The following is a 13100-nucleotide window of genomic DNA, read 5'->3' on the forward strand; positions in this document are numbered from 1 at the left end:
TATCTGGCCTTCCAGGGAACAGTCAGGGTTGATTTCTTTTAGGATTGACTGATTTGATCTCCTTGCAGTCCAAGGTACTCTCAAGAGTCTTCTCCAGCACCATAATTCAAAAGAATCTATTCTTCAGCGCTCAGCCTTCCTTATAGTCCAACTCTTGCAGCCATACATGACTACTGGGAATACCATTGCTTTGACCATACGGACTTTTGTTGGCAGGGTGATGTCTCTACTTTTTATTATGCGGTCAAGGTTTGCCATCGCTTTCCTCCCAAGGAGCAGGCGTCTTTTAATTTCATGGCTGCAGTCACCATCTGCAGTGATCTTGGATCCCAGGAACGTGAAGTCTGTCACTGCTTCCACAACTTCCCCTTCTATTTGCCAAGGAGTGATGGGGCCGGATGCCATGATCTTAGTTTTTTTGATGTTGAGTTTCAAGCCAACCTTTGCGCTCTCCTCTTTTACCCTGAGCAAGAGGCTCTTTCAGTCCTCTTCACTTTCTGCCATTAGAGTGATATCATCTGCATATCTGAGGTTGTTGATGTTTTTCCCAGCAATCTTAATTCTGGCTTCTGAATTAGCCAGGCTGGCATTTTGCATTATGTACTCTCTATATAAATTAAATAAGCAGGGTGACAATATACATCCTTGTTGTACTCCTTTTCCTATGCTAAACCAATCAGTTGTTCTGTATCCTGTTCTAACTGTCGCTTCTTGACCCTTATACAGGTTTCTCAAGAAACATGTGAGGTGGTCTGGTACTCCCATCTCTTTAAGGACTTGCCACAGTTTGTTGTGATCCACACAATCAAAGGGTTTAGCGTAGTCAATGAAGCAAACGTAGATCTTTTTCTGGTACTCTCTTGCTTTCTCCATAATCCAGGAAATGTTGGTAATTTGATCTCTAGTTCCTCTACCTCTTCGAAACCCAGCTTGTACATTTTAAAACTTTTTTTTACTTTTACTTCTGGGTAAAACATGCGTAGAATCAGGTCCTGCAGGCAGTAGTCCTAAGCATGCTTTCTTGAGTGAAATCTTGCTCCTAAGAACGCATGTGTGTGGGATTGCAACCTTAAGCCAATGTAACTGTCTTTAAAAAAAAATCATTTAATTCCCAGATCTCTTTTTCTCCACTCTCTTCAAAATGTGCTCAACTGTACATGCAACATGCTAGAAATTCAGGAAGAAAAAAATTAGATGGGGGTCGATTTTATTTTCTTGCAGATCTGTTTTCTTGCCCTCCCTTCCTGGAAATCCTATGCTAAAATGGTGGTGCGTGAGCTCCCATACCAAATGTCACATACATGCAACCCCCCAATACATATTTCAGACATGCAAACTCCGTTTATTCAACAGGTCTTATGAAACAAAAGCCTGTATGGTTAAGCCTGATTTTTATTCTCAACTGCTTCCCCCCAGGCACACTCCAGTCTAGTAGACTATTGCTATCCTTTAAATTTCCATTGTATTTTTCACCCTTCTGCTCTCAGAATGGTATCCAGAGAGAGTTAAGCCGTGATTCACTTCAGAACGAGACATACTGGGGCTCAGGGCGATGTGGGACCCCCCTCCTCTGTTTAGAAGGAAATGCACCACTTTAATTCTAAGGAGATTGATCAAGATTAGTTGCCCTGTTAGTCTGTCTGTAGCAGTAGAAAAGAGCCAGAGTCCAGTAGCACCTTAAAGACTAACAAAATTTGTGGCAGGGTATGAGCTTTGACTCACGAAATTTCATACCCTGCCACAAATGTTGTTAGTCTGTAAAGTGCTATTGGACTCTTGCTCTTTTCTGCACTGTAGCTGAAATTGTTCAGAAGGGTCTGTGCTTAGGTCCTGAAACCGGGGGTGGGGGGTGGGATAGCACCTACTCTACTATCTTTTAGTCACCAGGCTACAGCATTTCTGCTTACGCAGGCTTTTAATTATCTGTTCATTCTTATCAACTTTTGAATGATCTGCTTCTCTTTTATGGATAGTTTTTATGTGCAGAATTGGGGCAGCTACAGATGGGTTTCACCCGGTGCATTATGGCAGCAGGTCCTGGTCTTACAAATTGTCAACATGGAGATCTGCTACCAAGTGAGTAGATCCACCTTCTGCTATGCACTTCAGGTTGGGTGTGGTACTGTTGGGCTATCAGGAGTGGTTGCTGGATGTACGTGTGGGCCCTTAACTGGGTTGTTGGAAGCCTTATCATATAGCAATGCGTGCGTCTCTTGCTCTGGAGCAGAGTCTGTGGGTACAAGTGGATCCATGTCCTCCATAGAGGGTACTGATGTGTGGCACACACTGATCTGGGACCCTTGTCAGAGGAATGCACCAGGCAAAACCCATCTGTAGCTGCCCCAATTCTGTGCATGAAAACTATCCATAAAAGAGAGGAGTGCCCAGAAAGTGACATCACAGAAAAGGTGGGGCTTTGGTGCAGTGTGCTAGAAGTGACATCATTGGAAGGGGGGGGAGCTTGTGCAGTATCACCACTTGACCTTTAACCTGGAAGTGAAATAACAGGACATGACATCACACAAGTCTCCTGGCTCCACCCCAAAGTCTCCTGGCTCTGCCTCCAAAGTCCTTAGATATTTCCCAAGTCGGATCTGGCAACCCTAATCCTATGCCAACACTCTAATCACTTCACTAAACTGAAAGGAGTCTTAACTATATTCCTGTGCAGTAATCCTGTGCCATGTCTGAATCTTCATTTTTGGGTTTGGTTACTTTGCAAATACTTATTTCTTTTCTGGTAAGAGGGGTCCTTTTAAGAATAACTGAAACCTAGGTTTTACTCAAATATTTACTGTATTTCTACAAGACAGTGGACTACCCAGGTTCCTTGAAGGGTTTTTTGAAGGGGGAGATGGTTGGAGGTTTTTTTTTTTGCAAAGGTCCACCCATTAAACTCACTTTACCCCTGGAACACTCCGCCAATCTCTTAACGCATGTTTACTAGTAAACATGTTGTAAACCAACTAGAGAGCTTCAGCTACGAGCGGTACAGAAATGAAATAAGTAGTAGTAGTAGTAGTAGTAGTAGTAGTAGTAGTAGTAGTAGTAGTAGTAAATAACCCAGCTCAACAACTAGCTTAGCATCTTAAAGGCAATTATTAAGCAAGCAGCATTCACAATACAGGATCAGTCATAATGAGACAACTAACATATTCTAGCATAGGCATATACATACAGTGGCAGTCTTATCCAGTTCAGATTACTTTGTTCTTCATTTACAGACTTTGAATCTTAGTAGTAGAGTAGGTAGACATCTGTGTAGGTTTTCAAGTTATTGCAGCACAAAGCAATAGAGTTAATCTGCAAGTGGTAAAACGAGTTTGGACTATCCATTTCACAACTGTGGTGATGGGATTTCCCCCCAAGAAATGCCTCTTTATCAGAAAGAGAAATCAATTTCAGATTCCCTTGAGAAGGAATTCTGCTTGATTAAAGAAACAACTTAATCTTTAACAACACTTACAATAAAATGAATTTGCTCACTGCAATGGCTGGGTGGAAACAGCCATCCCCAAAAGCTAATGAAATGAAGGCTTGTGAGACTGTTAGGGGACTTGATTTGTTTAAGTTATGTAGACACCAACTAGGTCTTCCATTGTACAATGTTTCAAAACAGGAATCCTATGCAGGAAGATAAGCTTGCCCAGATGGCATCTCTTCCCATCTCATAATGCAGTCTGATGGATGGCTAAAGAGGTTATGATTTGGTTTTATAGTACTCTGCTAAAAGTCTGACAGCCCATCTGGAAGAAATCATCATCTACCCATCAGTAAACAAATATACAGCCTTTTAAAACTTCACAGCAGTTTGAGAAGGTTAAATTAATTTCCCCTACCGCAGCAAAGAGAATCCACAATGAAAAGGTTTTATTTTTATTGTACACAAGGAGACTTGCAACCAGATATGGTGGACAGCAGGCTAGAATTACTGAAATGTTCTGGTTCTGTTACTTTCAAACTCTGTGCTTTTATTATGAATGACAATACAGCTAATCAGGACACTCTCAATTCAACCTTAGCTTGTTATTTAGTTTGATTTTCGCATAACTCAAAACTTCTTCATCACGTTACATGTAAATTTGCTGTTCAGCCTGTCCATAAGTTTGAACTCTACCTTCCATTCCATTGTATTTGAAAAAGTGTGTATGTACACAAAAGCTCATATCTTGAATAAACCGTGGTTGGTCTTAAAGGTGCCACCGGACCCTAAATTTGTTCTACTGCTTCAGACCAACATGGTTGACCACCTGGAACAAAATTTATTTTTACTCAGGACTCAGGAGAACAGTTACATATAATAAAAAGTCAATATGCAGACAGTCATTTCAGATTAGTGTGATATGAATGGGTCAACATTACTAGGCGTGGAATTATGGTAATAATAGAGGCCACTATACTTTTTTGTCCACTCTCCATTAGTACCATCAAGTCTGGAGTGCTGCAGCATGTTCTTTATGGAGATGCACTTACAGACGGTTCTGAAAATTCAGGTGGTGCAAAGTGCAGAAATTAGGATCCTGGCAGGAACTCATTACAGTAAATAGACCTTTTGTATCAGTTGCACTGGCTTCCAATATGCTTATGAGGGGCTAATTCTGTCCTTTAAAGTAATAAACAAATTAAACTGAAAGTTCCTGGATGGAACACCCTTGCCTGAAAATGTGTGTGTGCACACGAAAGCTTATACCTTGAATAAACTTTGTTGATCTTAAAGATGCCAGTGGATTCAAACTTTGTTCTTATCCTTGCCATATGCTACACTATGGGTGCGTTCAGATGGGGCATTTCAGCTGGCAGGAAATGTATCTGGTTGGAACCGTTGCAGTTTATGCTGGCTGAAACGCAATCACACCTACCTCCTGTCTGCGGAGCCCATCGCTGTATGCCCATTCACACACAGCGGACGTCTGCGGGGTTTTTTTTAACTCAGTTTGCGCATGCGCATAGGCAGCCATCCACAGAATGGCGATCTTCGCGCATGCGCAAAACACCCCGTCCTGAAAAGCATGCCCTGAAGAGAGGACGTACCTTTAAAGCTTAAAGACCAAACTAGCCTCCTGAAGTCCCAGACTCCTCTAACACCTTAAACTAAGGACCTTTTCTTTTTTTGAAAGGGAGTAGCTCTACAATGGGGGGGAGGGATCAGATGGGGGGGGGGGGTAAAGCGATTACAACCGTTGCACTCAGGATACCACCACTTGGGGACCTAGTGGCAGAATACAACGGTTTAAAGCTCTTTGCAACAGTTAGGGATGGAAGGCAGATGTTCGCCGTGTGAACGCCGGTAGGTACACCAATTCCAACCGGCACCTATACCGTTGCAAATGCCCCATCTGAACGCACTCTATGAGTGTAGTGCAAGGAGTGCAGCTGCCTTGAGCCTGCCTCTGCTACCATTAGTTTAGGGCCTCAGCATGTATTCATCCAGCCCCAGTTAAAGAAAACAGAGGGAAAATTTCAGGATTTAAATCATTTTGTTCTAATGAAAGGAAATGTTTGTAACAGGGGTGGCCAAACTTGCTTAACATAACAGCCACACAGAATAGACGTCAGATGGTTGAGAACTGCAAGACAAGAACAAATATTACGCACACATTTTAATTGAAAGATATGCAAATTTGCTTTTGATTACCATTAAATTAGACTGTGTGAAAGAGCTGCAGGAGGCTCCCAAGCTGCAGTTTCACCACCCCTGGTTTACAACCTATCACTGACAAGCAACTTTGTCTGTGATCGTATGAAAATTTTAGCTTTGTATATATAATACGAAAAGCTGCAATGCTGGTCAAACATAAATGTCAGTATTAAGAATTAACAATTCCTAGAGACCATAAAGAAAAAGCCGGTGTGGTGTAGTGGTAAAGTGTCAAACTAGGATTTACAAAGTCCAGATTGTAATCGCCAGTCTGCCCTGAAGCTTGCTGAGTGAGTGTATGTCAGTGTATGTCATACCTCTGTTCGTGCAAAGAAGAACCCTGCCAGCAATGTATTTGAAGAGCACAATATGCTAGGAAGGCCATTTTCCCAGGTGGTAGGCAAACACCTGCCCCTGGGCTCCAAGCTCTGCTAGGGCTCTTTGGGGGAGCAAAACTGGGGAGTGGGGAGCAACAACACAACCACCTAGGAATCCCTCAAATCACTATAGTTTATACCACAGAGATCTGGAAATTTCTGAAACACTGATGTCACTTATGGGTACAAATGAAATTGACATCATGTGCCATTGCTCCCCACACCCAATTTTTGCTCCTGCTGGACATAAGATAGTGCCTGGCAACCCTACAGTAAATGCCTGGCAACCATTGGCAAGGGCATGATGTCACTTCAGGTTTCTTACGGAAGTGACATCAGTTGTCTCTAGAAGTAGCCAGAAACTCTGTGATGTCTATCGAGTTTTTAGTGAATCCTAGAGGAAATGGGAGCTGGCAACGATACATGCAAATCACCATATTGCATTACTAAGGCAAATATGTGGACTGTATGGCTCCTGCTTCATGTCAATGGAATTCAAATGTAATGTTTACAGAGGATATCTCTCTCTCTCACACACACACACACACATGCACAGGTTTAGGTGGGTAGCTGTGTTGGTTTGAAGCAGCAGAGCAAAGTTTGAGTCCCGTGGCACGAAAACTTATACCCATTATAAAATTTTGGCCCCAGTCACACTGGAGGAATTGCCCCGTGGAACGGACGGATTGAGGATGGATTAAACCGGTGTGATCAGATGCCAACATCTGGCAAGCGTTGCACACCCGCCCCCAACCCATCCCTTCCAGCCGAAAATGCGGAGTAAACAAAAACCTGCAGAACACTACTACCTACTGGAAAATCTGCGGCACAGGCAGCCGTGTGATCACTGACGCGCCTGTCTCCCGCAGCATGCAAGGACCCCTGCCAAACTGCACAGGTGCACACATGCGCAGCTGACTTGCCTCGCTCTCCTGTCCGTGGCTTCCCCCTTACATCTGATCATGCCGAGGAGCATATGCGCGGTGGCTTGGGGGATCTGTCTGATCCTGCTGCCACGCTTTTCTTTTGCTGTGGCTCTAAAAAGCTGTACTTCCATCCTGGCTTTTCCTGCAGTGTGACCAGGGCCTCTGTTGGGCTTAAAGGTGCCACTGGACTCAAACTTTGCTCTGCTACCTCACAGGGTTCTTGAGAGGATGAAGCGGAGGACTGGAAAATAACATGTACTGCCCTGAGCTCCTTGGAAGAAGGCCAGAATAAAAATGTAGTAAATCCATTAATAACATCCTGACAGAGAAAATAGCCTGCTGTTCAGCAGACAGATGCACCTTTTAATACACAGATGGGAGGAAAAAAATGTACATTCCCTAGTGTCAAAACCAGGCTCGCCAGGTCTGGGTTGGTAAATTTGGGAATGAAAGGACCTCAGCGAGGTAGAGTACCAAAAAGTTCCCCCTCCAAAGCAGCCCTTTTCTCCAGGAGGACTGATCTCTGGAAAACGACTGCAACCCTAATCAAAACACCAGGGGTGAGGTTGTGGGGTTTTTTTGGTAAAAATTAGGGCTACAGTCCTGATTGGAGCAGAGGTAAGAGGGGAGATGGAAAGTTTACACCTTATCCCTCACACTGTTTTTCCAAACTGAAAGAGGCCCAGAAAGCTGCTGATGTGCTTTACAAAACAAACATCCAGAATTCCCAGCATCTTCTGTGGCTTGACTCTTAATACAACACCTGAAGGCAAGTATAATCATTAAAGGTGTGCATTTCCAAAGATTTGGGGCTTTAGAGGCATTCCTCCCCTATAATGCTGACAGAACAGTTGAAGTAGAAGGGGAAAGGTATCTAGTGTGATTTTTCCTACTACTACACAACAACACGTTTATAAAATGTTGAAGACACTGTCACTTTTAATTGGCCTCTCAGAGGATGAAATATTTTTTTCCCACAGTATAATTAGACTGTTCTGCCTCATTTGGGGATAGCAAAGTGGCATCTAGGGTGGGCAAATATCAGGTTAAAATCTAAAAGAGGCCAGAAGCCACCCAAGTGCTTAAGAGGTTATTACTTTTTCATTAAAAGATGCAGAAAATAATTACAAATCACAAACATTCAAGAAAGGTTTCAAGGCAAAACACGGTTATTAGAGACAAGTGCTGTTGCCAGGGAGTTCAGCTCTGCACTACCCAAGTAAAGTGATTAAATCATGTGAAGAGCCTATGACAGTTTCTCACCATTCCCTGCAACAACAGACTGTAGATTTATAAGAAAAGAACAACAGCGTATATTCTCCCTCTCTCTTCCTTCCCTGCTCCCTTCAGCTCTGTATGATTTTTTGATACACTCGCACAACTATCAAGTCCATAACTACACCAGAGCAGGGACAAATTTAGTGTATGTTGCGGCCACCTGTGCAAGGCTAATGTTTCATCCTGCTCAAGGAATAAAATTGAGAAAATAGCATTGCTAACCTTCCCCTGTTACTTTTTACAAGCAATCTGTTAATTCATGTTTTTTTTTAAAAAAACAGGTCAACTCCCTGCATCCATTCTCCTTTTAAATGGCAATAAAAGCCAGAATTATTTTCTATGCTTTATACTAGGGATGGACACGAACCAAAAAACGAACCACAGTTTGAGCACGAACCAGGTCAGTTTGTGGTATGTTTCAGACTGGTTCCTTTGGTTGCATCGTTCCTGAATCCAAAAAGAAACCACCTTTTTTTCTGTGGAGGTTTGTTTGGTTCATTAGAATGATTTGTCCTCCACACTGGCACCGATACAATCAATTCCTAGGCAACGCTGGGGGTAGACTTGTGAAGACCCCTAGAAACACCCATAGCAGTTGTCCATAGTTTGATTGGCAGCTCTGGGAGCCAACCACAGAGCTCCCATTCTGTTCTATGGGGGCAGATTGTATATATTATACCACAGCCTTACGCAGCTTCTTTCACTTTGGAGCAGGAAGAGAGAGGAGTTAGTCATCGTGTAAGAGTGAGTCAGGAAGAACTGCTTGCTGTACGGCTGATTTAAGGGGAGGCTAGAGCTGAACTTTCCCGGAGTACCTGCTTTTGGGAGCTATAACCAGGGCCAGTGCTACCATTAGGCCAACCTAGGCGACCGCCTAGAGTGCAGACATCAGAGGAACGCAGAACTGATGGCAGGGGTGGGGGTGGGGCTACCTGGCAAAGCTGGTGCATGTCTGTGATGCAAGAGGGAGGATGCGGGAGGGAATGAATCGGCAGGGTGGCTGGAAGTACTTGGTTTATTGAGGGGGGAGGTCAGGGCTCTCTCAGGGAGCAGAGTGAGAAATTGGGAGCTCAGATTCCTCTTCCGTTAGGAAGTTATCTGCAAAGTGGGATTCTTCCTCTTGCTTCTCCACTCAATGCCCACAGAGGGAGGTAGAGAAAACCCACCACTCTCCGTCCCCACACAAAGAGCAGCCAAGTGGGGCCCCCGGGGAGGGACCAGATTCTCTGCTGTGAAGGAGCCTGTGGAGTGTGTTTGTGTGTGTGGGGTCTCCCTCTCCTCTTCCTGGGCCAGGAGCAGGTGGCTTGGCTTCAGAGAGTCTGCCGAGAGGGTACTGGGTGCCTCTTCTCCCTCATAAGAACATAAGAGAAGCCAATGTTGGCTCAGGCCAATGGCCCATCCAGTCCAACACTCCATGTCATGCAGTGGCCCTCCTCCTCCGCCCTTTCTCTGGCACTGGTTCCAGGGCTCAGCCTTCTTCTGGATGGCTCCCAAAGTGGCCCCAGCTTACAGTTCAAGAGCTCTGTCTGACTGTCCATCTTTTCGCATGGAGGTTTAAGAGGAAGGAGAATCTGGTTGGTGAATGCCAAGCTGGGGCTGCGAGGGTGGTTTGAAGCCCAGCCCCTGCCAGCTGCAGCCCCCGCCCCCTCCGGGCTCCCCCCTGGCCCCATTCTGGGCAACCAGGAAAAAATACGTCTCTGCACTAAGAACTTTGCAACTGCTCCCACACCTTTCCCTAAAGCTATATGAATACCCTACTTACAAGTCAGCAATGGGACTCAGCAACTGTGGCTGGCAGTAGATCACCTCAGCCACAGGTGGCTGAGAGATGGCAAACTAAATGAATGAACAGGCCGAAGCATCAGCACTGGACCTGAAGGAATTAGTGACAAAATTTGCAAAGGAAAAGGCATGCAAAATGAGATTTTGATGTGCCTGAAATGGAAACATTCAAGAGACTTAAATTTTAACATCACAATTCACAGGATTATTTAACAGGATTTGTGTGCTAAAACTGTTTTCTGTTTGATAAATTGTTAAATTGAGTACAATTGTTATTAATTGTTATTAATATTTTTATTGTTTTATCTGTTTTATATGGGCTTTGCCCCTTGTAAGCCGCCCTGAGCCCGCTCTGCGGGGAGGGCGGGGTATAAATCTTAATAATAAATAAATAAAAATTAAAGATTGTTGTATTACTTATTCTCGCAATTTTTTAAAAAGTAGCAATTTTGTGCTTTTCATTTTTCCTACAATTCACTTGTTTTTGAAAATTGGTTAGCAGTGGGGGAGCGCAAGTAGCTAGCCTTGCCTAGGGTGCAAAGAAGCCTGGCCCTGGCTATAACTCAGACATCCCAAATCCACTCTTCACCAAACTTGGAGGATGGGTGGAGAAGAGCCTGCTGAAGACTCCCTGTGAGTTTGGCATCTCTAACTCATGAGGGGACTGTTCTACCACTTCTGAACTCATGAACTGAATGAACCATAAACTGGTTCAGAAATGGGAAAGGTTCATGAAAGTTCATGGTTCGTGTAATCAAATAAATCATGAACTACCATTAAGCACCATTTTTGTAGTTTGTGCCCATCCCTACTTTGTACCTAATAACGTATTTTATTACCATTTCTAAAAACATGGTATGTGAAGTTAAGAATTTTCTGGAAGTTCTTATCCAATGGGATGTTTTTTAAATGGAATTTCCCACAATTCTTCATTTATTTCTTTAGACATTTATATCCACTTTTCTCCTCAATGAGGACCCAAAGTTGTGATGTTACCTTTCCCTTGCAAGTCAAGAATAGGGTATTTACTAATGTTCCTGCTCTTAGGTTCACACAGCAGAGACTGGCATGTTCCAAACAACTACCATTTATTAGTAAGGAGATACTGGGATGATAACAACTAATTTCATTCATTCTTTATTTACTGTCCAGAGATCAAACGTTATAATGATGTTAGAGATATAATAGAGTCTGTGTCTAGTACAAACAACATATAATGGTAAATTTATAATAGAGTCTAGTACAAACAACATATAATGGTAAATATTTTAAAAGTTTCCAAAACTTTCCAATACTTGCTAGGTGCTGATGGATCAACTTCCTTATGAATAAAACCTTAGCACATAACTTAGCCACTCTGATGGAGGTCTTGCTTGAACAGTCTGCAAGGAGGAGGGTTGTGTAAAATACAGTAAGAGTTGTGCAAAAGTGGAATCAGCTGCCCAGTGAGGGGGTGAGCTCCCCTTCACTGGTAGTCTTTATGCAGTGGATGGATAAACACTTGTCAGGGATGCTCTAGGCTGATCCTGCACTGAGCAGAGGGTTGAACTAGATGGCCTGTATGGCCACTTCCAACTCTGTGATTCTATGATTCTATGAAACATGTCTGACCTGCCTGGGAACTTATATAGGATAGGGGTGAGGTGTATGTATTTATTTATTTATTTATTTATCATTCAAATTTATATCCCGCTCAAACCCCGAAGGGTCTCTGAGCGGCTTACACACAATCACTGGTTCCTAACTAAGGCCACAATTATACAGGGGGTGACTTCCTACCAGCACCCGGCAGCATGGCTTGTTGTTGGAGTCTGGCTTCTTCCGGCGGCCTCAGATGTCAGCGCTCCACTTCCAATGTCCTAGGGCAGATTTCTTCCTGTTCCGTGGCTTCCTCCGGCAGGCTCCTCCAGTGCACGACCCTGCGACCACCGCAGCTCCGACCATCGTCCCTTTCAGCTCCGTCGTGCTGCGCCGACACGCTGCCACACCTCCGTGGCTCCGCCTCTGCCGGATTCTGCTGCTCACGCCGCACTCGCTCCACTTGCCACTCCGCCATCACCACTCCATTGCTGCCGCTGCCTCTGCTGCACACCCCACCAGAGGAGGGTGCCCCCTGCCACCTAGGGCAGGTACCCATTTATCTACTTGCTAGATATTAATGCTTTCGAACTGCTGGGTGGGCAGGAGCTGGGATTAGGGCCGGGAGCTCACTCCGGCCACGGTGGGTCTCAAACAGCCATAGTGGCTGTTCGTTGATGTTATAGCAGGCGTTCTTACTGCCTGCGCCACCGCTCCCTCATATGTATGGAGCACATGTCCTTGTAGAATTTACAGTGTAGTAGTAACACATGCTCAACCATTTTGACTGTGCCGGATTGGTAGGGGCAAAGGTGCTGGGAATGTGGAATGTGTAAGTATCTCCCTTCTAGAATTGCTGAGGGCAAAAGATTAAACCAGACCAAAGTGAAGGCTCTGTGGTATCTGGGGAATTCTATGGTATACCATTCATTTGCTGACACAAAGTTTCCGGCGCAGTTCCCTACAACTGGACAGAGGCATGCCCAAATTCTATCAGTCTGGAGGGAGCGGTGGCGCAGGCAGTTAAATGCCTGCTTCAGTAACATCACGGTCGAGGTGAGCTCTTGACCCCTGTCCCAGCTCCCGCCCACCCAGCGGTTCGAAAGCAACTTAATTGCAAGTAGATAAATGGGTACCCACCCTTAGTAGGGTGGGGGGCACCCTGCCTGTGTGGTGGTTGAAGATAGACGGCGGCGGCAGTGAGACATCAGCTCCGGCTTTGATGAAGATGGCGGCGGTGACAAGCGAGCGGCGGCGGCAAGTGGGCGCAACCAGAGGAGTGATCCCTGGTGGCTAGAAGGCAGAACATCGAGTGACCGCCGCCGAGGAGAAGGCTGCGATGACGTCAAGAGCTGGCACAGCGGAGCCGGAAAGGATGCAGTTGAAACCGGAAGGAGACGGGAGTCGCGCGCCTCGAGAGAGGAAGGTTGCCGCCAGACGCCGAGGAGGGCCCCCCGCCTGAGGAACCGCCGGAACCAACAGGACCAACTACCAACCACCACCATAGGGGTGCCGGTAGGT

At 44.9% G+C, this 13100-nt stretch overlaps 1 protein-coding gene across 1 annotated transcript in view; it reads right to left on the reverse strand.

Moving 5' to 3' along the window:
• Window positions 1-13100, reverse strand: part of GPR39 (G protein-coupled receptor 39) — a 247491-nt gene that overhangs the window by 213734 nt on the left and 20657 nt on the right. The window lies entirely within an intron of this gene.

The sequence above is a fragment of the Gekko japonicus genome, unplaced genomic scaffold, assembly GCF_001447785.1.
Source record: "Gekko japonicus isolate JY-2015 unplaced genomic scaffold, Gekko_japonicus_V1.1 scaffold116, whole genome shotgun sequence".
In the NCBI taxonomy this organism is placed as follows: Eukaryota; Metazoa; Chordata; class Lepidosauria; order Squamata; family Gekkonidae; genus Gekko; species Gekko japonicus.